Source organism: Myotis lucifugus, unplaced genomic scaffold (assembly GCF_000147115.1).
Source record: "Myotis lucifugus unplaced genomic scaffold, Myoluc2.0 scaffold_42, whole genome shotgun sequence".
NCBI classification, from domain to species: Eukaryota; Metazoa; Chordata; class Mammalia; order Chiroptera; family Vespertilionidae; genus Myotis; species Myotis lucifugus.
This window is the reverse complement of record NW_005871090.1, coordinates 1,660,941-1,684,068: the sequence shown is the minus strand read 5'-3', so window position 1 is coordinate 1,684,068 and position 23,128 is coordinate 1,660,941. Positions and strand designations below refer to the sequence as shown.

Here is a 23,128-nt window from a genome sequence, read left to right as displayed (position 1 = left end):
CAAAGAGAGAAACATAATATTTTCAATCAGCAAATCTCAACCCAACCCCAAACATTCTGATGAATGTGGCCTAGGGGTGAGGGCTCAGGCAGCTGTATATTTAAGGCTCCCCTGTGAGATAAAAACAGAGCAGTTGCTCAGGAGATAATCATTCATGAGGCTCAGAGGAAGGACATTGTGTTGTACGGGGGGGAAGTCACGCTCAGCAACCCCTTTAGAGTAAAAGCAGTGAGAGTGATATATGAAAACATGAATGAAGCCCAAGGAACACACAGGAGACTGAGGAGGAAGGGAGAGAGCTCCAGGGAAAAGAAACAGTATGAGGAGAGAAAAAGAAACACAGCAAGTCATGAAATGTTTAGAGGTTGGCAAGAACATAGACACATGTGGAGGGAAGTCAGCATGTGGAGGGAATCCTGATAGCCCTGCTCAAGACATGAGGTTAAGAGCCTAGGTTTGAATCCCAGCTTCACTATTTATAACATGTGAGAACTCAGGCAGGTTGCCTACCTTCTTTGGGCCTCAACTTCCCCACTTGTAAATGGGAGCAAGAAGAGTACCTACCTTATAGGAATAAATGAGACATTCTACGTAAAGTGTCGAACATAGCATCGGATATAGTAGCTATTATTATAATTGTCATTATTATTGCTAACAATACTCTCTACATAATGAGAACAAGGGAATAAATTTTTCAAGAAATACCCTCTAGATCAGTGGTTCTCAACCTTGGCTGCACATTAGAATTACCTGGGAATCTTTTCAAAATCCTGATTTCTGGGTCTCATCCTCTGTAAATTCTGTTTCTTTGTTACTAATGTTGTGGCCTCACCCCATAACAAAGAAACAGAATTTCTGGAGGATGAGGCCCAGAAATCAGGATTTTAAAAAGATTCCCAGGTGATTCTAATGTGCAGCCAAGGTTGGGAACCACTGCTCTAGATGTACTGAGCTTTTCATATAGTATTATCTTTTTTTTTAAGTACAGTTGGCATACAATCTTATATTGGTTATATTAGTTTTATGTGTACAATATAGTGATTTGACATCTGTATACCTTACAATGTGATCACCCCACTAATTCTATATCATCTGCCACTGAGCAAACTTATCACAATATTATTGACTATATTCCCCCTTCCTCTCACCCCCTCCCTTCTGGTAAACATACTTTTCATCTCTGTTCCTATGTTTCTGTCTGATTGTTTGTTTGTTTTGTTTTTAGTTTTCACATATAAGTGAAACCATACAGTATATGTCTTTCTCTGCCTGATTTATTTCATTTAGTATAATACCATCTAGATCCATCCATATTGTCAAAAATGGCAGGATTTCTTTCTTTTTACTGCTGCATAATATTCCATTTTATACATATCACATTTTTATCCGTTCATCTATCAATGGACACATTTAATTTTGTAGCAACTCAGTTTAATATTTTTAATAACCAATTGACTCTCAGCATAGTTAAGTACCATGTTTGTACAGCAAAATAGTGACCAAACTGAAATTCCAACCCTGAAACTGGAAGACATTCTAAAATAAACTGAGGTCAATTTACACTAAAGGGAATAAAGCTTAACCTTCAGACACTCCCTCCCTCGTTTATTCAGGCCCTTCCAAAGCTCCGAATGTAATTTTGTATTTACACTTTGTTATTTTTTTTTATTAAGGAGAAAAAATCTGTGTAAGTTTAGGATCCACCTCAGTGATAATGTATGCATGGCATGGTATGATCAGAACTGTGTTCTAAAACATGAACAAGGGTGACCAAGGATAAAGTGATAGGAGGAAGGCCAGGAGAAAATGTGTTTTGTGGGTAAAGATAAAGAGTTAAACATTAACCGCATTGATCTGAGGGGACCACAGACCAGCCAGGTGGATGTGTCGTAGATATTTATAAATGTGGGTCAGGAGAGCAGGCAGGGCAAGATGCAGACCAGGAGCAATGAGGTAGATGGTGACACTAAGGAAGAAACTCTGACCAAAGAGGAACTATGCTCTAGAACTATGCTATCTGTCCTCTAGGCAGCCTCCAGACACATGTGGCCATTTACATTTAGTTAAATGTAAAAGTCAGTTCCTTGGGCAAGTGTGTGCAGTATTGGGCAGCTCAGACATAGAACATTCCCACCATTGCAGAAAGTTCCATTGGACAGTGCTGGTCCAGACAGGCAGGAGGTGGTGAAGGACAGACCCCCAGGGAAACATCAGAGCAGGGGTCCTCAAACTACGGCCCGCGGGCCACATGCAAATACAAATATTGTATTTGTTCCTGTTTTGTTTTTTTACTTCAAAATAAGATATGTGCAGTGTGCATAGGAAATTGTTCATAGTTTTTTTTTAAACTGTAGTCCGGCCCTCCAAAGGTCTGAGGGACAGTGAACTGGCCCCCTGTTTAAAAAGTTTGAGGTCCCCTGCATCAGAGGGACAAATGGAGGAAGAGGACAGTGAATAAGATGGGGAAAGTGCCTGTAGAACCAGGAGGAGGACCAGGAGACAGAGGTCCCAGCAAAGGGGATTTCAAAGGAAGAGTTTATTCACCAGATCAGCAGTTCGCAAAAGTAACAACAACAAATTCCCAGCACAGAACTAACACATGTCCAACTAAACCAGCTGCCTCTAAACCCTCTGGCATGGTCAGGTGAGGGCCCTCTTAGGGGTCACAGACTTCTTGTGTCCTCATATGGTAGAAGGGGCTAGAGAGCTCTCTGGGGCTTCTTCTACAAGAGCACTTATCCCATTCATGAGGGCTTTACTATGATGACCTAAGCACCTCCCAAAAGTCCCACCTCCTAACACCATCACATTGGGCCTTAGGAAACCAACTTGTGAATTTCAGGGAACACAAACTTTCAGAGAAGAGCCCCCTGCATCAGTGCTTCCACAAAGACCTTGAAAAGGCATTTTCTTACAGCCACAAACAGCGCACTCTGAACTTGGCCCTGCCCAGAAAGGAAACCTTGAGAAGGACAAACGACAGCTGCAGTTAGAGAAGCAGACGCCCAGAGGCCTGCTTCCCCTCCCTGCCCTCCGCAGAAACCTTTAAAATCGCACTCAAAGGGCAAGGCACACGCCTCTCCAACAGGTGGCTGCCTGCATACCTACGCAACTTCCTGCTTGCTTGTGCAATTACCTACAGTTCACATAAGAATGCATGTTCTGAGCACAGCCTTTTCTGGCCCACACATGTATGTGCATATTTTGAAGGTGCAAATGAGACACCGAGCAGTGTTTTTTAATGTAGCCCTAAGGGGTACATTTTTCTGATCAGCACTAACATAGGCCTCCTACATTAAGGCGTCAACTTTAGGCCCCACTAGAGACAACAATGTTAAACAAGCAAACAAATCCAGTTTCCCCTGCGGCTCAAAGCTTTCCCTTTGCCCTTCACTCCCCTCTCCTCCGATTAAAGTTCCACTGCCTCCAAAGCAGCCACTGCATCCGAAAACTTCTCCAAACCCTCCCCAGGCTCCACTTTCATACCAGATACCAGGTATTTACTTAGGTATCTGGCTCTGTCTTGCCTTCCTAATTATGATCTTGTGTTTCAAAACTTTGTCTACCCCACGGTTTCATGCAACATTTTTTCACGTTCAATGACCTCTGAACTTTTTATTGGCCACTTTCCCAGCCAGGGGTGCCCCACTACTGCTGCCTTAATGCCTCAATACTTTACTGTCATTGACCTCAGACACCACTTTGCTGCAGGTGGTGGTCTTTTGGATGAATTGCATGGAGTTGCTGTTGTCCAGGGCATCGCCAAGATCCAAATTCTCCCCTTCTTCCAGCAGGTGGCGGTAGGTGGTGATCTCAATCTCCAGCTTGACCTTGATGTTCACCAGGGTATCTTACTCCTGGGCCTGGCGCTGTCCCTCTCTCTGGGTCTGGCTAGCTCTGACACCAGGTGCAGCGGGATCCCATTGAGCTGTTCCATCTGCATGGCTTAGCACATCTACACCTCTCTCAGGATGTTCCCCAGAATGGCCTTCAAATTTCTCATGGAATCCAGGTCAATTTCCAAGGACTGGATTGTACATCTCAGCTCCAAGAGTGCCATCTCAACTGCTCCTATCTCAGAGGTCTGCAAGGTGACCACTGGGTGCTCTGCTGGGACCAGTACTTATCTAGCTCCTCTCAGTTCTTCTGAGCCAGCTCTCCATACTGGGCCTGGATGTCCGCCACCATCTTGCTAAAGTCCTGAGATTTGGAGGCATCCAACTCCACAGTCAACCCAGAGTTGGCAATCTGGTTTTGTCGACCATGTACTTCCTCCTCATGGTTCTTCTTAATGGAGAGCAGCTCCTCCTTGAGAACCTTGATCTCTGTCTCCAGCTGCAACTGAGTAATATTAGTGTCATCAGTGACCTTTCAGAGCCCATTGATGTCACCCTCCACAGACCAGTACATGGCCAACTCCATCTCATACTTGACTCTGAAGTCATCACAGCAAGACCGGCATTGTCAATCTGCAGAACCATGTGGGCATTGTCCACAAAACTTACAAAGATCTGAGTCCTCAGGTCCTCGATGGTCTTGAGATAATGCCCTCAATCTCTTGCCTGGGGTCCCTTCTTCTCAAGGTGTTCACAGATTTTGTTGTCCAGTCTCTAATTATCAGCCTCCAGGCTTCTCACCCTCTCTAGGAAGGAGGCCAGGTGGTCATCCAGGAATTGCATAGTCTCCTTCTCACTTTGGATGCCCCCCAGGCCCTTCAGATCTGGGAGCTAGAGCTCCTGCCACTTGCACAGACACTTGCCATGCTGCTGACTTGCAGGGTCAGTGGCTGAGCAACTTCACAGAGACTGGGATCTGGTAGTTTGTGGACAAATGAGTGGTGCTAAAGCTCAGGTTGTTTAAGGAGGAAGGTGAGGTCAAGATTTACCTCGGGTGCACCTTCTCCTGGAATAACTATAACTAGAGCCCAGATAGGTATTCAGTACACCATTTTCCCTCTGTGCTCCTAACACAGCTAGACCAGGTTTTCCAACTTCCCTTGTTGTTCAATTGGGCCACGTCCCATGTTCTTGCCATCAGAAAGAAGGCAGAGCAATAAGTACAATGCCTCCAGGTGGGGACGATTAGGAGTAGATGCTCCTGCTATATATTGCTCTTTCCTTATCTACTGGCTGGAAACAGAGGACACGATAGAAGACTTCATGGCCTTGGAGGACACAATAACTAGAAGGAAGGAGCCTAGCATTCCTGAATGACTGTGTGCAGCAGAACCCCTCCCCACTCCCCTGACCACCCTTATTGGACTGTAATAAAGTCAAGAAATAAAACATTATTGTGTTAAAATCCTGAGACACAGGGTTTGTTTTACTATAGCAATCAGCCTACTCTGATGTGGTAAATGGATTACAACATTTCTCCCAATTATTTCCCTCCCCTGCAATGTGATTTAGTAGATTTTCCCATTAAATGTAGTCTACTTTCATCCCTTGAATCCAGGATTGGCCATGGGACTTTCCTTGGCAAATGAAACATAGCAGAAGTGCCATTTCCAAGCCTAGCTCTCAAGAAGCATTGCATGCATTGTATGGATATTAAAAAATGGTTCGTAATTATTCTGTTGAAGCTTGCCAGTGAAAAGATGTTTCTCAAACCTTTAGTTCTCTTTAAAAATTTAAACACTTCTCCCAACAAAATGTATTTAGTCAAGATGTGTCTTGTAAATGATCCTTTCAATGGTCTTTGAAAAAGAAAAAGCCAACTTTAACTCCCATACTTTTCAAATATCTTATATCCTTTGGAATAAATGCTGATGATCTTATAGAACTAAGACAGAATTATCTCTGTGGATTTGAAGACAAGGAAGGAATTGGAAGGTTTTGAGATCTAGTTCATGTACAGTCTGAAGACACTGAGTGGAAATTACAACAGCCCTTGAACAGTGTCTGGTGGTTTTCTGTGCAACCATAGCTGTTGTGCCTAATAGCCACATATCTCTATCCTTTGTGGAAAGAACTAAGGTATAACTATAAATAACATCTTTCCATATGTTTACACCTGAAAAAAAGTGGAGCAGGTTTTTCTTAAAAGTTATGTGTTTGATTTAACAGTGTTTCAATATTAGCTCACAACAGCACTAAGCATGACATCATTGTATTAATTATTTGCATTACATTCAGTTTTTCCATTTGTTTGCAAGGTCTCCTTGAGCAGTCTATTTTTGGCTGAAAGTTTTTTCAGTGATTCCACTCAAGGAAGTACCCACTTGTTTTGAGTAGCACTTGCCAGCAACAGTGCTTCTTAAACTTTAACATGCATACATATCCGTAGGCGATCTTGTTTAAGCACAGATTCTAATGCAGTAGGTCTGGGGTCAGGATTGATATTCTGCATTTCTAACAAGCTGCCAAGTGACATTGATGGTGCTGGTCCATGGACCACACAAGAGTCTATTGCGGACTTTTACTTTGCAGGATTTCCAAACACTTAAAATTTTACTCAGATGGAACATGATACAGCACATGAAGATCAGGCCAGATAATAGGCAGTGGTTTGCATAATACCTATAATTCACCCTGTGATCACCTGCCTGAACTCAGTCCTGTGTAAGGCCAAACATATCATCACCTAGCTGGTCATTTACTTCATGAAATCAACATAGTTATTTGTGTTGACACAGGAAGAGCAGTTCTGGGACATCTTCACATTTTAAATTCACATCTAAATTACTTTCACATTCTAAAGAGGCTGGGCTCCCCTACTTTTTTCTTCAATTCTGTTTCCCTTTTTTGCCTCTCCTGTCACCAACCTGCCATCTTGAATCTATTTCAACCAAGGCTAAATAACACAGGTGGTAACTACTGACGCAAGCACTCATGGTAAGGTATAAAAAGAAATTGGATATTTTGTATTCAGTTGTTTGGTTCACCTTTTCCACTTGAATCCAATCCCTATGTATGGACTGGGGATTCTATTGGGAAATACATAAAACCAATTCAGCAGGAGAACATTTTTAATGAACTATATAGCCTCTGAGATTTGGTTTAAGCCCTTAAATGTGAATGCCTTTGAATTTCATGATTACTCTGGATCAAGTGGGTCCTTCAGCCTTTAGTCTACCATCTCAAAAGCCATATTTCTTACAGCTTGCTACAAAAAGTGTGATTCATGGATTAATAGAAAGATCCATCAATTGAGCAATAGAAAACTAGGTTCTGCCTCCAATTCTGCACCCTAATTAACTGGGTGAGCTTGCACAAGGCATGTTGCTTCCCTAAGCCTCGTTGCTTTTAATCATAAAAATCCATTTTCAGTTCTAACTTCTCCCAGCTCAGGCATCACTTGACCTGAAATGCCTCCAGACCAGAGGCTGTCCACAGCAAGTGACCCACACAGCACCAACGGCCCTGCCCCACGCCCACTTCAGCACAAGGATCCTTGGCCACCGCGTTTCAGGCAGGAAGGCCCCCAGAGTATCTTATGCCAGCTCCTTCAATTAGCACGAGAGGAAATCAAGGTCCTGGGAGGCAAGATAACATGGTCACATGGCTAGTGAAGGGCAGAGCCAAAACTAGAACACAAGTCTTCTAACTCTCAGTCCAATGGTCTGCATGAAACCATGAACTCCGAAAGCCAGGCTCTGTGAGTCACGTTAGGATTCACAGTTGCCTCTCCATGCTGGCCACCATGGAGCGCTTACAGGAGGGAAGTGTCCACACGAAAGCAACACAAGCACAATCTTTCCCACCTTTGTCTGCAGCACTGGAACATCGGCAGGGCTTTATAAACAGTTGTTGAATGAGAGAACCATTCCTTTGCATTTCCCTTTATTTCAGAAATATATTTGTAGGTTTTTAGTCTCAGCGTGTGTAGCAGGGGTTTTTTGGATGCCCTCACAAATTTCCTCAGCGCTTATCTCTGTCTCCAAAGGCTGCTCGCTGCAAACTGAGATGCTCCTCCAGAGGACTTCTTTTCTGGCCACACGGTCATGGTCAGCCTGAGCGCAGTCATCCCACAGCCTCCCTCAGTCCATGCCAGATGTAGAATTGCTGGCTCAATACTCAGGCTGCCTCGCCCCTTGGGCAGGACATCTCTGAGGCCTGTTCCACAGTGCTCCAGATGCCTCCTCAGGACTGGGCTCCAGCTGCCCACAGTAGTAACTGGTTTGATAATACGCCCTTTATGTCTTCCAGCCCTTCCCTGTCTCCCTTCCCTACTCTAACAGCATTTTCTGGAATTACTTCCCAAATAAACAATTTTCAGTGAAATCCTTGTGTTAGGATTTGCTTCTGGGGAACCCAAACCAAGGCATGGGGGTGCCAACTTGTGGAAAATAGAGCTTTTGAGGGGGTCACTTGAATTCTTTTTGATAAGACAACTGCATTGTTGTCTGTCCCTTGTGGTAGTTTGGGTTTCTCCCAAAGCAGGTCCTGAGAAAAGAACTTGGGTGCCGGGCATTTATTTGAGAAATGTCCCAGGAAGTAAGAGGGAGAGACTGGAGCTGGGAGAAAGGAAGGGAAAGAAAGCCAATATAAAGTGTATCCATGAGTTAGTTGCTGTGGGAGACTGTGGGCCCAACCCCACTGGGACCACCCTGAGAGGCTGTATGGAACACATCTCAGAATTGTGCACTGAGGAGCAAGAAGGGGTATTAATCCACTAATACCTCTCTGGGGGCATTAGCTCCCGAGTTTCCCAGTATGCCCTGCAAGCAAACCAAGCACACCTCGGGGTCACAGAACACCCTCAGATAGTTACACTAGACATTCTCAGTGTCTGGCAGAACTGCCTGCAAGAGACCTCCACGAAACTAACAGTGTCTGCCATGAACAGTCTGCAGGACATCGAAACGCTGCTCTGCTCAACAGATGACCACCCTGCCATCCTCCGAGACTACGTTGTGCCTCCCTAGCTCCGAGCTGACCTTGTTTTGGCTTCCTTGAAAGGCATCCCTGAACTCCATCAGTGCCCAGTGCAAAGCGTCTAGGTAAACTGCAATGCAGGTGGCATGGGAAATGGAACCAGTGGAAGAAAAGGGAGCCAGAAATCTGCCTCCCCCAGTCATGCAACAAGCCAAACTAAAATGCTGTGTCCACATCAGTTCCATGCCTGTCCTGTCTTCAACACCCTCTCCCGGGGGCTGGGCGGCTGTCAGGCTCACAGGACCGCACAGGCCTTTGCTTTGATGCCTCCCTGCTCAGTGTCACCCAGACAGCCTGATCAGGGGGCCCTGAGGTCAAGGCACTATCAGGAGTAAGGTTTCTTAAGTGCCATGTGTGAGACACCATCTGACACTGTTTATAGATCGATTTAGCCCCTTATTGACCATGGGACAGAAGTTAAAAGCATTGCTTTTGGAACTCAAATGTGTTAACTTCTGAAGTGATGTTTGAATTAAGGTTCAGAAGGGCCCAAAGTTTTGATCTGCTGATTGGAGAAGGAAAAAAAAAAGAAAGGAAATGGTCTAAGAAAGATTTCTTTCTTTTTTTTTTCAGAAAAGAAATCAGATTATTTTGACTAAAATCAAGAGACAAGCTTGTAATGAATCTACCAACTTTGGGGCTGATATAAGCTGGCTACAGAAGTGTCTGAATTCTGTTCTGCAGCTGCTAAATGTGGGTGATCTGTTGAAGTGCAACCACTGGTTCTTAAGGTCACTCATAGAAAGAAGTCACTCCCTCTTCAGTAGATTAAGGCCAAAAAGGGGAGCATCCACTGGATTCAGGCCCAAAGTAATCACATAAAAGTCAAATAAAACAGCATCCCATGCCTAAACAGTGCCATTCGTGATGGAATAATTGCACAATAAAAAAACACAGGCACCCCACAACTCAAGCTGCTGGAATTCGGCAACTCATTTCCTGAAATGTCTTTGGATTCAAAACACAAAAGATCTAGTAAAGAAATCCACCCTACTTTAGCAAACCAGATTAAACCCATAACCACCTGTAATCTATGGGTTACGTAGTGAGGCTGACAATTTTTAATTGATGTATTTCTTATCTACTTCTGTGGCATAATAGGAAGCAGTGGCAATTAAGATAATTAGATAGGAATAGGAAACGGTTCTTCTGACTAGAACCACAGCCTGGGCACGCTGGATATTCAACAAGAGGAAACTGATGTGTGTGGTGTGTAATGAGCTGGCAAAGCCATACTTCTGCAATGCAGTAATGGTTATCACATTAATGATGATCAGGAGGCGCAACAAGGTGCTGGGGTCTCCTCTGCACCATTCAGAAAAGAGCAGATAATGTTCAATAGGGTTTGTAAATTCTAATAAACTCTATTGTGTCCTAATTCTTTTAAAATTAACAAAGTGAATTAAATATGGGTTAACCCTCTATTAAGCTATACATTTTATGAAGAGTTTGCTGTGGAAATCATCAGCCCAATAATAAATAGACCAGAATCCTGATAAAATTAATGAAATTATATCTGTAGCTAAAATATCCAGAAGGCAATAATACTGTGTTGATATGAAGTGGGAGGTATTTATAGGCTACTCAAAGGACATTTCAAAACCATTTTGGACTCTATTCAGAATATTAAGAAGCAATAAAGATCTAAGTCTTTTAATAGCCTCTAAGTTAAATATAATGTGGCACATATATTTCACAGGATCAAGATGTTTGCCAAAGATGGCTTTGTATAGTTTCTTGTGTCTCTTATAAATCACGTCATATAAAACTTTTAGTTCATGTTGAGCTCTGGAAATAAAAATTGAAACTTTCATCATTCACTTAAGTGTTCAATAAATATTTGTTGGCCATCAACACTGGTGTCCTACCAAGATACCCATCTGGAGAAGTCCAAATGGTTCTACTCTATCCAGCAAGCAGGGACCCTATCCAAATGATCAGATAAGGAGCATGCCCAGATGGTCTAAGCATGCCTAAGTGTGCACATAAGCCTGTGTGTGTGTGTGTGTGTGTGTGTGTGTGTGTGTGTGTGTGTAGGGTGAGGATAAGGTGGCATGTATACATATCATGATAGAGGGGTCTAGACCTGATCATCTTTCAGGCCCTAGAACAATATTTGTGTTTCAGTAAGATGAAAATTGACAATGTAGACTTTGATACAAATTCTCTGACAGCCACCAAAAAAAAAAAAAACTTTCATGTTTTAATTGTTTAGTCAAGAATTATTTATTGAGCATTTATTAAGTGCCAGAAACTATGCTAAATGCTAGGATTACATTAGGGAACAAAGATGAAGTTCCTGCCCTAACCAGTTTGGCTCAGTGGATAGAGCGTCAGCCTGTGGACTCAAGGGTCCCAGGTTCGATTCCGGTCAAGGGCATGTGCCTTGGTTGCAGGCACATGCCCAGTGGGGAGTGTGCAGGAGGCAGCTGATCGATGTTTCTCTCTCATCGATGTTTCTAACTCTCTATACCTCTCCCTTCAAAAAAAATCAATAAAATATATATATATTTTTTTTAAAGATGAAGTTCCTGCTACCTAGTGTTGCAATCAATGTAAGTCCAAAATTTTTTAGAAACAGGTAGATTTTCTGATCCCAGTAGATTTTTCTGGTCTATGTTTTTCCCTTGTAACTTAATGACATGCAAAGACTTGATATTGAATAAAATGCTTATCTGGCAATCCCATTTTAACTGAATTTAGGCTGAATTCTATGTCTCAGAAAATAGAAGAAAGTTAATTATCTCACATTTAGTGAGAAAAAGTGTCCACATGAGTAAAGTTTTGGTAACTTCTCTAGTACCTTCAGCCTTAAGACTGAATTAAAATAAACCAGCATGGAGAGAAGAAAAACTAGTTTGGACTGAGCTTCCACCTGCAAATTACTGCAATTCCAAAGGCTGCAAAACTATTCTTCTGTCTTAGGTGCATGTAGGAAACCTGGAGAATATCAGCAATGACATCACAACCTGGGTGACAAGGGCATGGTTAGTTCCCAGCTCCAGTTCCTCCAATGACATCTGAAATGCTTGTGCTAACTCAAGCTTTTTAATCTGATCACTAGCTCTGGGGTGTTTGGAAGAGCTGCAAAGAGAGGCAGAGACAGAGCAGAGTCCACCTCAATATTTAGTTGGTATGTCTCTAATCAAGCGACAGTGCCAAGTCATATTTTTAAAACATATACAGGGATGTACAAAAGTAGATGGATAGTTGTGAGTACACAAAGCACAGAGTTTATTCTTGTATTATTATTATTTATTAACTAGAGGCCTGGTGCATGACATTCATGCACTAAGCCGACAGTCAGACATCCCTCTCACAGTCCAGGGCTCTTGCAGTCCAGGACCCCTTGCTCCTTACCGCCCACCTGCAACGGAGGCAGGAGAGGCTCCTGCCACCACCACTGTGCTCGTCAGTTGTGAGCCCGGCTTCTGGCTGAGCAGTGCTCCCCATGTGGGAGCGCACTGACTACCAGGAGGCAGCTCCTGCGTTGAGTGTCTGCCCCCTGGTTGTCAGTGCATGTCATAGCGACTGGTTGTTCTGCCGCTCGGTTGATTTGCATATTAGGGTTTTATTATATAGGATTATTGTATTTTCCATACAAACAACTGCAAACCTACTTTTGCCAACCTCTGATGGTATTTTATGCCAAATTGCCTCTATGGAAGCCACCCTTGATTTAGACTCATGCAAGAAAGCTGGCATTTGCCAAATGAAAAATGTCAGAAAAAATCCTGAATTATCATTTTGCTGGCATCAGATGATGTAACTACAGAATTTTTCCATCTTGACCTATTTTGGGGTTGGCTACTAATGGTATTAATTCACTTTTCATTTACTTAACTAATCACTTCTAAGGCAGCTGTTAGTAATCCTGATTACCTGCCTTCCCCAAAAGAGACCAAAGAAAGTAGCCAGAATGGGCATAAATTTGTAACCATGACCTGTAAAAAGAGGAGGAGAAGGAGAATGGAGAAAGACTAGACTATACTTCCTCTTTAAGGAAGAAGAAAGAATGTCCACAGAGAGACTGGATATTTGATAAGTAAGGCATCAGTGGTGATAGCTGAAAAGTTTTTAAGAAAGGAAGGTATTCAAACTACACATTCAGCCCAATCAGAGTAACTCAGTTGGTTGAATATCGTCCCACGCACTGAAGGGTTGCTGGTTTCATTCCGGTTTGATCCAAATTGGGGAGCATACAGAAAGCAATAGATCTCTCTCTCTCTCTCTCTCTCTCTCTCTCTCTCTCTCATTCTCTATCTGTATATCTATCTATCTATCTATCTATCTATCTATCTATCTCTCAGCAAATCCTTGAGTAAGGATCTTTATTAAATACTAGAGGCCCTGTGCACAAATTCGTGCACCAGTGGGGTCCCTCGGTGGGATTAGGCTGAAACGGACTCTCCAACATCCCCCGAGAGGTCCTGGATGCAAGAGGGTGCAGGCCAGGCTGAGCGACCCCACCGGTGCACAATTGGGGCCAGGGAGGAATGCAAGAGGTTGGCCAGCCGGGGAGGGACTGCAGGAGGGCTCCAAGGCATGTCCAGCCTGTCTCACTCAGTCCCAATTGGCCGGACCCCAGCAGCAAGCTAACCTACCAGTCAGAGCATCTGCCCCCTGGTGGTCAGTGCACGTCATAGCGAGCGGTTGAGTGGTCTTAGCATATCATTAGCATATTATGCTTTGACTGGTTGAACGGCTGACCAGTCTACCAGACACTTAGCATATTAGGCTTTTATTATATAGGATGCATTTATACTGCATAGTTTGATATAAACAAAAAGCTACAAGCCTTTTAACTTAACAAGAAAAAAAAATAGAGGCCCCCAGAGTCCAGTTCTCCCATTCACACATCAAGCTCCCATTTTTCTACAAATACAAACAGTTTCACAGTCAGGAAAGTGAGGCTTCCCAACTCATTGCTCATGCATGGTACCTTATACCTGTCATTATTCAACTCTCAATTTACAAATAAGACACAGAACATTTTTATTGATCGAAATGTTGGATTACTTTCCTTTGTTTACTTCCAAGCATAGAATGACTCCATAAGCAAAACTGGCTGGGAACACATGCATATTTCCAATCAACACCTGCCTTTGAAAATTCACAGGGTCACTTGTCAACAGTCCAACTTGCAGAGTATCAGGTTTCCACTCACCTTTTTGAACATCTAGTAATTAACCAGAAAGACAATCCGCCAGGACTCTCACCCCTGTGTAGTAAAGGAAGCACCAAGTGCAGGTAGCTCTTAACCTTGCTCTTAAAGACCGTTGAGAATACTCCTGTTACACCCTCCAAAACATCTCTGGGGTGATGATGGTTCTACTGTAAAACAAATAAAAAAAATTGTTTTTTCTTGCCTCATTCTGCTTTTGAACTTTAATGGAAGATAGGTTTTCCTGGTGTCGTGACTTTGCCGAAGAAAAATGATGGTTTTTATGTAGTGTAATAACACCTTGTATCTATGTAACATCTCTGCCTTCCTAAAGCTCAAAGCACGTTCATGAAGCACTAGCTCCATCTCTTTCATCCTCACTGAGGGAATTGAGGCATATGTACAAGCCTGGTGTCCAGGCCAGGAAAACAAAGACACTCAGAGGTTAAGCCGATCCTCTGGGGTTGCACAATCTGGTTAGTGATGAGACCGGAACTCTCTGCATTCACTTATTGAGCTGCTTTCTCTTCTATTAAGATTCCAAAACACATAAATAAATTAATCTGACATTTCTCTGAAATGAAGAAGAATAATGGTTACTTGAGACAAAAATATTTCACTCTCTTGCCATCTCAAAACCACGCATAATGTGTAAGGGCTTTAAAAACATGTCCAGACCCCTCACTTCTAGATGAGTAACAATTATAACTTGGAGACTGACCATCAGTAGATATGTAGAACAGAGAAGAGGCAGAGACATGAGTTTTAAGAATAAAAAAAAAGAATATTACCTCCAGCCTCACTGAAATAGGACACTAATGTATATGATACCAGTTAGAAGTCAGGCACCACGCCAGACACTGTAGGCAGATTTCTCATTTAATCCTGTATGAACCTATGAGGAGGGTGACACATCCCCACTCTACAGAGGAGGGAAGTAAGACTTGGAGGTTAACTTATTTTTACAAAAACCCTAACAAGTAAGTGGCAAACTCTAAGTGGTCTCACAAGGGAGATGATCTGCTGTGCCTAGAAGTCCTTAAAAACAATCGGCCTTCAATTGTGAGGAAGGCAGAATGATGGATCCCAGTAAATGACCTGAGTGCATATGTTAAGTTGAATCATAAGACATTGCTGATATCCACCTGCTTTCCACCTACAAACATGGATATTTCATATGATTCAAGCTATTACTCGGGGAGAGGCTGAGATGACTTGGGGCGGGGGGGAATCTCAAAAGTATTAATACTAAGGGTAAATAAAGTCAGACGCTGCCTTTGAAAGCATAACCCAAGGCTTTAGATAAAAGAGGCCGGCTGGATGGAGAATTCTAATTCAAAAAATGCACCAGTTCATAATAAGCTTAGTGAGAAAGGGTGTGTTCCCACCACTGGAGCAGAAATTTCCTTTCCCAAGCCCTTCTAGGATTTTGCCCTTCCCATTCATCCTTTCCGATCAAATTGATCCTTTAGGTAAACACAGGAGGGATTAGAGACCTTTAATTGGCTTTAAGGAAGAAATGGAAATCTGAGATGCCTGGGCAGGAACTATCTTGTGTGTTGTGGGAGAGAAGCAGGGAGAGAAAGAGGAAAGGAGATATCTGCAGCTTGACAAGTTGTTCCCAGCCAAAGAGGAGACTATTCAAGAACAGGCAAGATTGTTAAACCACTCACCCAAATTAGGCCATGAGCTATGAGCTATGAGCATGACCTCTTGCATTTTTTTCTTCACTCCAGCTCTTCCTGTGTGAAGTAGGAGACTTCAATGCATCCGATCAGTGTTTTTCACATGTTAGCATGCATCCATATCACCTGGAGCCTTGCGGGGTAGGGGAGCAGCCATAACCCAGAGATTTTGATTGATGAGGTCTGCAGCATGAAGTTGCTAATGGTTCAAGGAGACACTTTAAAAACCACTAGCCTAATGTCCAGTTATGTACAACTGCATTGCATATTCCTGCCATCCAATGCTATTACCTGCACCGAGTCTGTATATATGGAAGCCACACATGATCCAAGGAGGATAAGCCAAAGCAATGCTGCTCCCCAAGGGACTGTGACAATAAGGGATTGGCTTTGGTGCAAACCAAGTTGCAACACAGCTGACTCTGTAAGATTCATATTAATGAGAACAGCCGACAGTTATTGACTAGTTTGTATGTGCCAGGCAGTATGTTGTCTCTACCCACATTATCTTTGAGATAAGCGTACTGTTATTACCCCTGTTTTATAAATGTAGACTCTGAGCCTCCTTGGGCTAAGTCCATGGTCACTGGGAGAATGAGGGAGCTGGGTATAGAATCCATGACCCTGACTTAACTGCTGTGCACTGTACTTCCTGAACTCTAGAAACACTAACTCAGGAAAAGAGAGGTCCACTTTCTGTCTTGTTTGATAAAGGAATAAATATAGATAAATGGGAGGCCACAGCTCTTTCTTCATTCTATTTTCTTGTGTCTACTCTGGATAATGCAACCATTTCCCTCCAGCCTCATTTCCTCCTCGACCTTTCCCATGCTAACACACGAGGAAATGCTTCATGTGTTAAAGTACAGGAGATTAAAAAAGGGGTGCCCAGCTACCAGAGGTGGTATCTTAGATTTATGGATCTTCCCTGTTGAAACAAACATCTTGTTCCTTCTGGGCACATCACCTGGTGTTTGAGAACTCTGCCCTGGAAATATTATGGTTTGAGGCTCCAACGGAAGTTGATTGCAAGGGGTGGGACACCTTCAACAAAAAAGCTTCTTAATTTTATGACGCCCAATTCTTGCGTTGTCCATCCCAACTCTTTGATGTCATGGGGCAGGAGGTGGGAGAATGGAGCTCCAGAGATACCAGGCTCTTATCTGAATGGAGAATTGTTTTCATTGTCACTTCTCTGGCTCTGATTTATTACTTAGTCTCATAGATTGCTCCTTCACCATCAAGTTTATAGCTTAATCCTGGCTTCCAGAGACTACTTGCCTTGGGACTACAAGCTTCTGGGGTAAGAGCTGATGAAGCCTCCCTTCTCAATGGGAAGATGCTGAGCTTTTCCCAGGAGCCTGGTATCTGTCATACAAAGCTCAGATGCAACTTATGGACCATATCAGCGGCTAGAGACAGATCTTCAGAAACACTGACCACACACTTACCAATCACCTTGGAGTCACTAGCTCCAGAAGAGTGATGTTGTAATGTACTTCTGTCCTAACTCACCCCTGTGCTTTACTGAACTAAAGCACACAGATGTGTGGCCACATGTCTGCTTTTAGTGAAATATATCCTATTTTCCCAAGTGATGCATTTGGCCCAAACCAATTGCCCTTTATACTGACCATTTTCAAACCTATTTAAATATTTCCACATTCAAATTGCATATATCTTTTGACCTAGCAATAACGTTTCTAGATATTTATTCTACAGATATACTTGCACATGTGCAGAATGAGGTATAACAGAATTGCCTATAATAGCAAAATATTAGAAACAATCTAATTCATCAGTAAGAAACCAGCTAAATAATGTACAGGGAATCCCTACAGTGGAATAACGTGCAATTGTTAAGAAGAATGAGGCAACAGACGCTGGGACCAAGACAGCCACAGATGCCCCCACAAGTGATCAACAACTGAACTGTGCCTTGGACTTAATGAGGCAAATGGAGATAAACCTCCGCAGCCTGAATGACCTGGTTCCCGGTCTATATGATGATCTCCTGTCTTCTGTTGACCAGCCACTGAAAATTGCCAGAAACAAGGTGGTGGGAAAGGGTTAACTTTTGTGTGACACAACAGAGATGGGAACTCCTACAGGTCACCATGGAGTAACAGATAGGACCCTCCGTTGGAAAATGAGGCCATGCCTTCTGCTCGGCTGAGAAAGCTGGAGGTGGCAGCCAACAATGTCGTGGAATAACGTGCAATTGTTAAGAAGAATGAGGCATCTCATCTGCCTACCTCTGGGATCTGGATCATGGCTTTGCTGGAGTGATCCTCATAAAGAGGGCTGGAGACGGATCAGAGAATATCAAAGGCTGCTGGGATTCCACCCACGTGGCAGCAGTGCAGGAGAAATCCAGTGGTCCCATCGCCCATTGCAAGCTGGCCTCCACGGTGATGCTGTGGCTGCAGACCAGCAAATCCAGCTCTGGCACCATGAACCCTGGAGGCAGCTTGATCAGACAGACAGAGAAAGATGAAACTGCCAGCGACTGCTCCCACACATAGCCAATATTGGGAGCCTGGTAGAGGACATGGAAAACAAAATCAGAAGTGTGCTGAATGAGATCTACTTTGGAAAACAAGGACATTGTCAATGGTCTGAGGTCTGTGCCGACTCTTGTAGACAAATCAAAACAAGAAGCTCTTAAGAGTGACCAGAGGCTTTGAAGAGAAAGCAGCAATGTTTAACCCCTGCTTCACGCTAACAGGACATGCCTACACTCATTAGATTCCTTCCTTAGAAAACTTGATTTCTTTTTTTTAATATTTTATTGATTTATTTATTACTAGTATATTTATTATTATTATTATCATTATTATTATTATTATCATTATTATTATTATTAGACGCCCAGTGCACCAATTAGTGTACAGGTGGAGTCCCTAGGCCTGGCCTGGGATCAGGGCCATTGGGGCCAGGCCAATCGAGGCCAGGCCTATTGGGGCCTGCTGGCCAAGGAGGAGGGATGGGGGAGGGACCACAGGAGGTTGGCTTGCCAGCGGGGAGGGAAGGGGTGCCGGAGGTTGGCCACTGGCCCCAAGGAGGGAGCCAGCCCTAGGCCTCCCTGGGAAAGGGGCCGTGTCCGCCGCCACCCACCCCCAGTTCCCCATTTCAGCCTGTGGCCGGAAGGCCCCAGGGGGGTCAGGAGAGGAGGCGACGGTCGCCGGGCCAGGCGCGGAAGTAACAGACGCTGGACGCCGGCACCCCATCACCATGTGGCTCCCCCATCCCCCCCTCCTCCTTCCCTCACCACTGCACCACCGAGCATATGCCCCCTGGTGGTCAGTGCGTGTCATAGCGACTGGTCAACCGGTTGTTTCAGTCATTCGGTCATGACCGTCGCTTAGGCTTTTATATATATAGGGGTTTGCTTTGGGGTTTTTTTAGAGATTGAGGAAGGGAGAAAGAGAAACATCAATGTGAGAGCAGAACATGGATCAGCTGTCTCCTGCATGCCCCCCCACACACACACTGAGAATTGAACCCACAACCCTAGGTGCACAGGACAATGCCCAACCAACTGAGCCACACCAGCCAGGGAATAAAACTGCATTTCTATTCCTTTCCCTTGTCCTTTCCCTCCCTGACAGGTCACATAACTTGTGTCAGGGACCTGCACATCGCCATCTCTCCCTGAGAATAAAGCCACTAAACACCCTTCTTTGTCTCCAAGGCCTGCTTCCCACCACGTTTTGCTATGAAACTCTGTGTTTCCATAGTGACCGTGTGTGTTTTGTTTGCCCCAATCCCCTATCTCCCCAACACCCATTTATAGGTATAAAATACACTGTCTGCCTCTCCTTCCCTCCCACCTTTTTGTAACATTGGTGTAAAAAATATAATATAAAAATTTATGAAATAACAGTGGTGTGTGAAAGATAGAGAAAAACTGGAGATCTAATTCCACATGTCTTTAGGAGGGGCTTGGGGTTGGAGGACAGACAGGGGACAGCTCTGGGAGAAAGGAGAAGTGCCCTCAGCATTGTCCTGCGCAGACTGGCCTCTCCCCCTGGAGACCACATTGTGAGGGTGTAGGGTGCGGAGTGTGGGGGCTGCTGACCGTTCTTCTGTTCTGGCCAGTGCTTTTCTATCAATTTTTATGGAATGTATAAGGAGTTTTTTGTTTTATTTTTGTTTCTTTTGTAAAAACAAACAAAAACGCTTTAAAAAATCTGCATCTTATACTTGAGCCCCCATTCTTTAAAAACAAAAACAAAAACAAATAAATAAAAAGAATCTGGACACACACACACACACACACCCCACAAAAGAAGAATGAGGCAACCTACCTGTACTGATATGGATCAGATCGCAGAAATGCCCCATTAGAAGAAAAAGAGGAAAATATAGAATTTCATATATAATGTGGCACCATTAGGGTGGAATAAAAGTATATATGTGTGTATACTTGTATATGTATATGTATATGGTATGTGTTTATGTATATGTATATGTATATGTGTATCTGTATGTATATGTGTATGTGTATGTGTATGTGTATGTGTATATGATGGATATAGAATGTTTCCAGAATGTCTCTGGAAGGAATTATAAGAAACTGGTAATGTTGCCAGCTGTTTCAGGATAGGTTTTAGAGGAAACCACCTAAATGTGACTCATTCTTCCTGAGAGGCTTTGAAATTGATTTGGGACGTTATTCCGTGCAGCATGAAGTAGAATCAAAATGGGAAGGTAACGACATGGAAGAAATCTCAGGCCTCCTCTCTGCCACAATGGAAGACCCCACCTGCCAGGGTTCATGCTGGACACTATTGACAAACACACCATCCACTCCAGTTTTATCAAGTCCCCTCCCCCTTTCATAATCTGTCGCAGGATTTTCCTATGGAAACTGCTGGCTTTTATAAAGAGAAGAAAGGAGATGTAGACTCAGTAAGGCAAAAATTCAAGTCCCAGAGGACTTTGGGACGGGCCTACAAAAGAAGGCAGTGCCCTCAGGTGAAATCAGTTGGATAGAATGAAGATTCAAGGGCTATGTTTCCTAAAATACTAGTACAGAGACCTTGAACTTTTGTGAACAAAATCCTCAGAAAAATATAGCAAACTATGATATTTTCTGTAGAGTAATATTTCTCAAAATTTGCTCCTTTTTTTAATCTTTATAGTTGGAAGTATTATACATGTCCGCTTTTTCCTCCATTGACTTCTTCTAATCCCCTCCACTCCCCTATCCCAGGCCTTCAACACCTTTTTGTGTCCATGGGTTATGCATATATGCATACAAGTTCTTTAGTTGATCTCTTCCCACCCACCCGCCCTCCCCCACCTTCCCTCTGAGATTCCACAGTCTGTTCCGTGCTTCTGTGTCTCTGGATCTATTTTGTTCATCAGTTTATTTTGTTCATTAGAGTCCACATATGAGTGAGATCATGTGATACTTGTCTTTTTCTGACTGGCTACTTTGCTTCTTAAATCACATGCACTGTCCACGAATTCTCTATGCACATGGACTCAGTTCCAGCCCTCAGGTACGTTCCTTCATTTTTTTCACTGTCAGGTTCATGTTTGCGGACATACTTTTCTGAATTTGGTGAGCACCAGAATCACAACTCTTTTAGAACCAGAGGGAAATTAGAGATTGCAACTCAGGGAGCAAGTGGAGTTGCCCAGAGTCCTTTAGTAGCATTGTTAGAGGCTAAGTATCTGATTTTCCCACAACCCTTGCAGAAGGAGAAACCGTGTTTGAGGAGGAGGGGAGGAAACCCCCAAGCCAGGGCGAAGGGGGGTGTGCGTGAGCTCTAGACTGCTGGGCTGGAGAAGCTCTTTCCTGCAGCCCGTCAATCGCAGCTGGGCATTTGTGCTTCAGGAGGCAGCGCATAGAGCTGAAAGGAAATTCCACAGCATCAGACGGACACAAATTGAGGGACATTCCACAAGATAACTGGCCTGCATTCATCAAAAATATCATAAAAGACAAAGAAAGACTGAGGAACTCTTCCATATTCAAAAAGACGAAAGCTATGTTAAATGAATGCAACATGTGATCCAGAATTTTCTTTTGCTATAAAGATGATCGGGACAATTGAGAAAGTGAATGAAGTCTAGAAACTAGGTAATATCAGTGTTGATTCTTGATATTTTTTGTTTTGGGGTTTTTTTTAAAGAGTTGACCATTTTATTTTCACATTTCACAATACAAATGAAAATTGCTTTTTTTTTTGGTCCCACTACTCCTCTCAAAAACTCTTCTTTCTTAGATAGGAAGAGGGAGGGAGTCTTCCTTGTCATGCTGTTAGAAAACACCCAGAATCACAGCACCTCGATCTCCTGGTGAAGAACGAGTAACAGAAGCCTGTTAGAAAGAGGCTCCCCTTTCTTCTTATCTGTCTGGATGAGTCATTCCAGGCCGAGTGGGCACCATCATGGGACGGGCAGGAGGTCTCATCATTGGGGGCCCAGGCATCATTAGCATGTGCCCTCCTATAGGCAGACTCATTCCAAGAGCAGGTCCCATTGGCATCATCCCAGGAGGAGGAGGACCCATCACTGGCATCATGGGAGGCCCCCCCATAGGGGGTGCTGGCATCATACCAGGGGGAGGTGGACCCGGAAGACTGGGGAAGGTGGGATTATCGCCCCGGCAGGAGGAGGAGTAGAGAATGGAGTAGGAGGCATCTTTCCTTGCTGAAATGCTGCAGTTGTTTTGTGAATCAGGCTCTGCGCCTGCTCTTCCATCCATTGCTGATAGTAGTCTTTCACATTCTCTGCAGTGTGTCTTTCTCACAGATGGAGAGTCATGGGTGAGGTATGTGTCACAGTAGTCACAATAAAACTTCGGCATGTTGTTCTGCAGGCTGTTGGCACTCTGTTGGCCACTCTGCGACTGCACCATCGAAAATCTGATTCTTGATTTTTTATAATGGTACTATGAATATATAGGAGTGTCCTTGTTTTTATGAAATATACACTGAAATATTTAAGGATAAAGAGAAGTCATGTTTGCAACTTATCCTCAAATAGTTCTGGGGAAATAAATATATGTATATATATACAGGGTGTCCCAAAAGAATGTATATACCCTTTAACAGCTGATAGCTCAATTTTGAAATGAAATACATTTTAATAAACACTGCCTTTATTATATATATATATATATATATATATATATATATATATATATATATCACCCTATATATGAAGAAAGGAAGGGAAGAAGGATAGAAGGAAGGGAAGAAGAAAAGTATGGAGAGAAAGAGGAGGAGGGAGAGAGAGGGGAAAGGGATGGAGAGAGGGTTGGTAGAACACTGAATGTGAATGTGGAGGGTATAGTAATTTTTTGTACAATGTTGCAACTCTTCAGTAAGTCTGAAATTATGTTAAAATAAAAAAAATTTCTGAGATTCCAACATGTCATTATAATT

General features: G+C 43.3%; 3 pseudogenes; 1 reads left to right on the top strand and 2 right to left on the bottom strand.

Annotated features, from left to right (window-relative positions):
- Nucleotides 1-3,659: 3,659 nt before the first annotated feature.
- Nucleotides 3,660-6,832, bottom strand: LOC106697023 (annotated as a pseudogene).
- A 9,004-nt stretch (nucleotides 6,833-15,836) lies between these two features.
- Nucleotides 15,837-18,450, top strand: LOC102430603 (annotated as a pseudogene).
- A 3,636-nt stretch (nucleotides 18,451-22,086) lies between these two features.
- Nucleotides 22,087-22,585, bottom strand: LOC102419286 (annotated as a pseudogene).
- Between the last annotated feature and the right edge of the window lie 543 nt (nucleotides 22,586-23,128).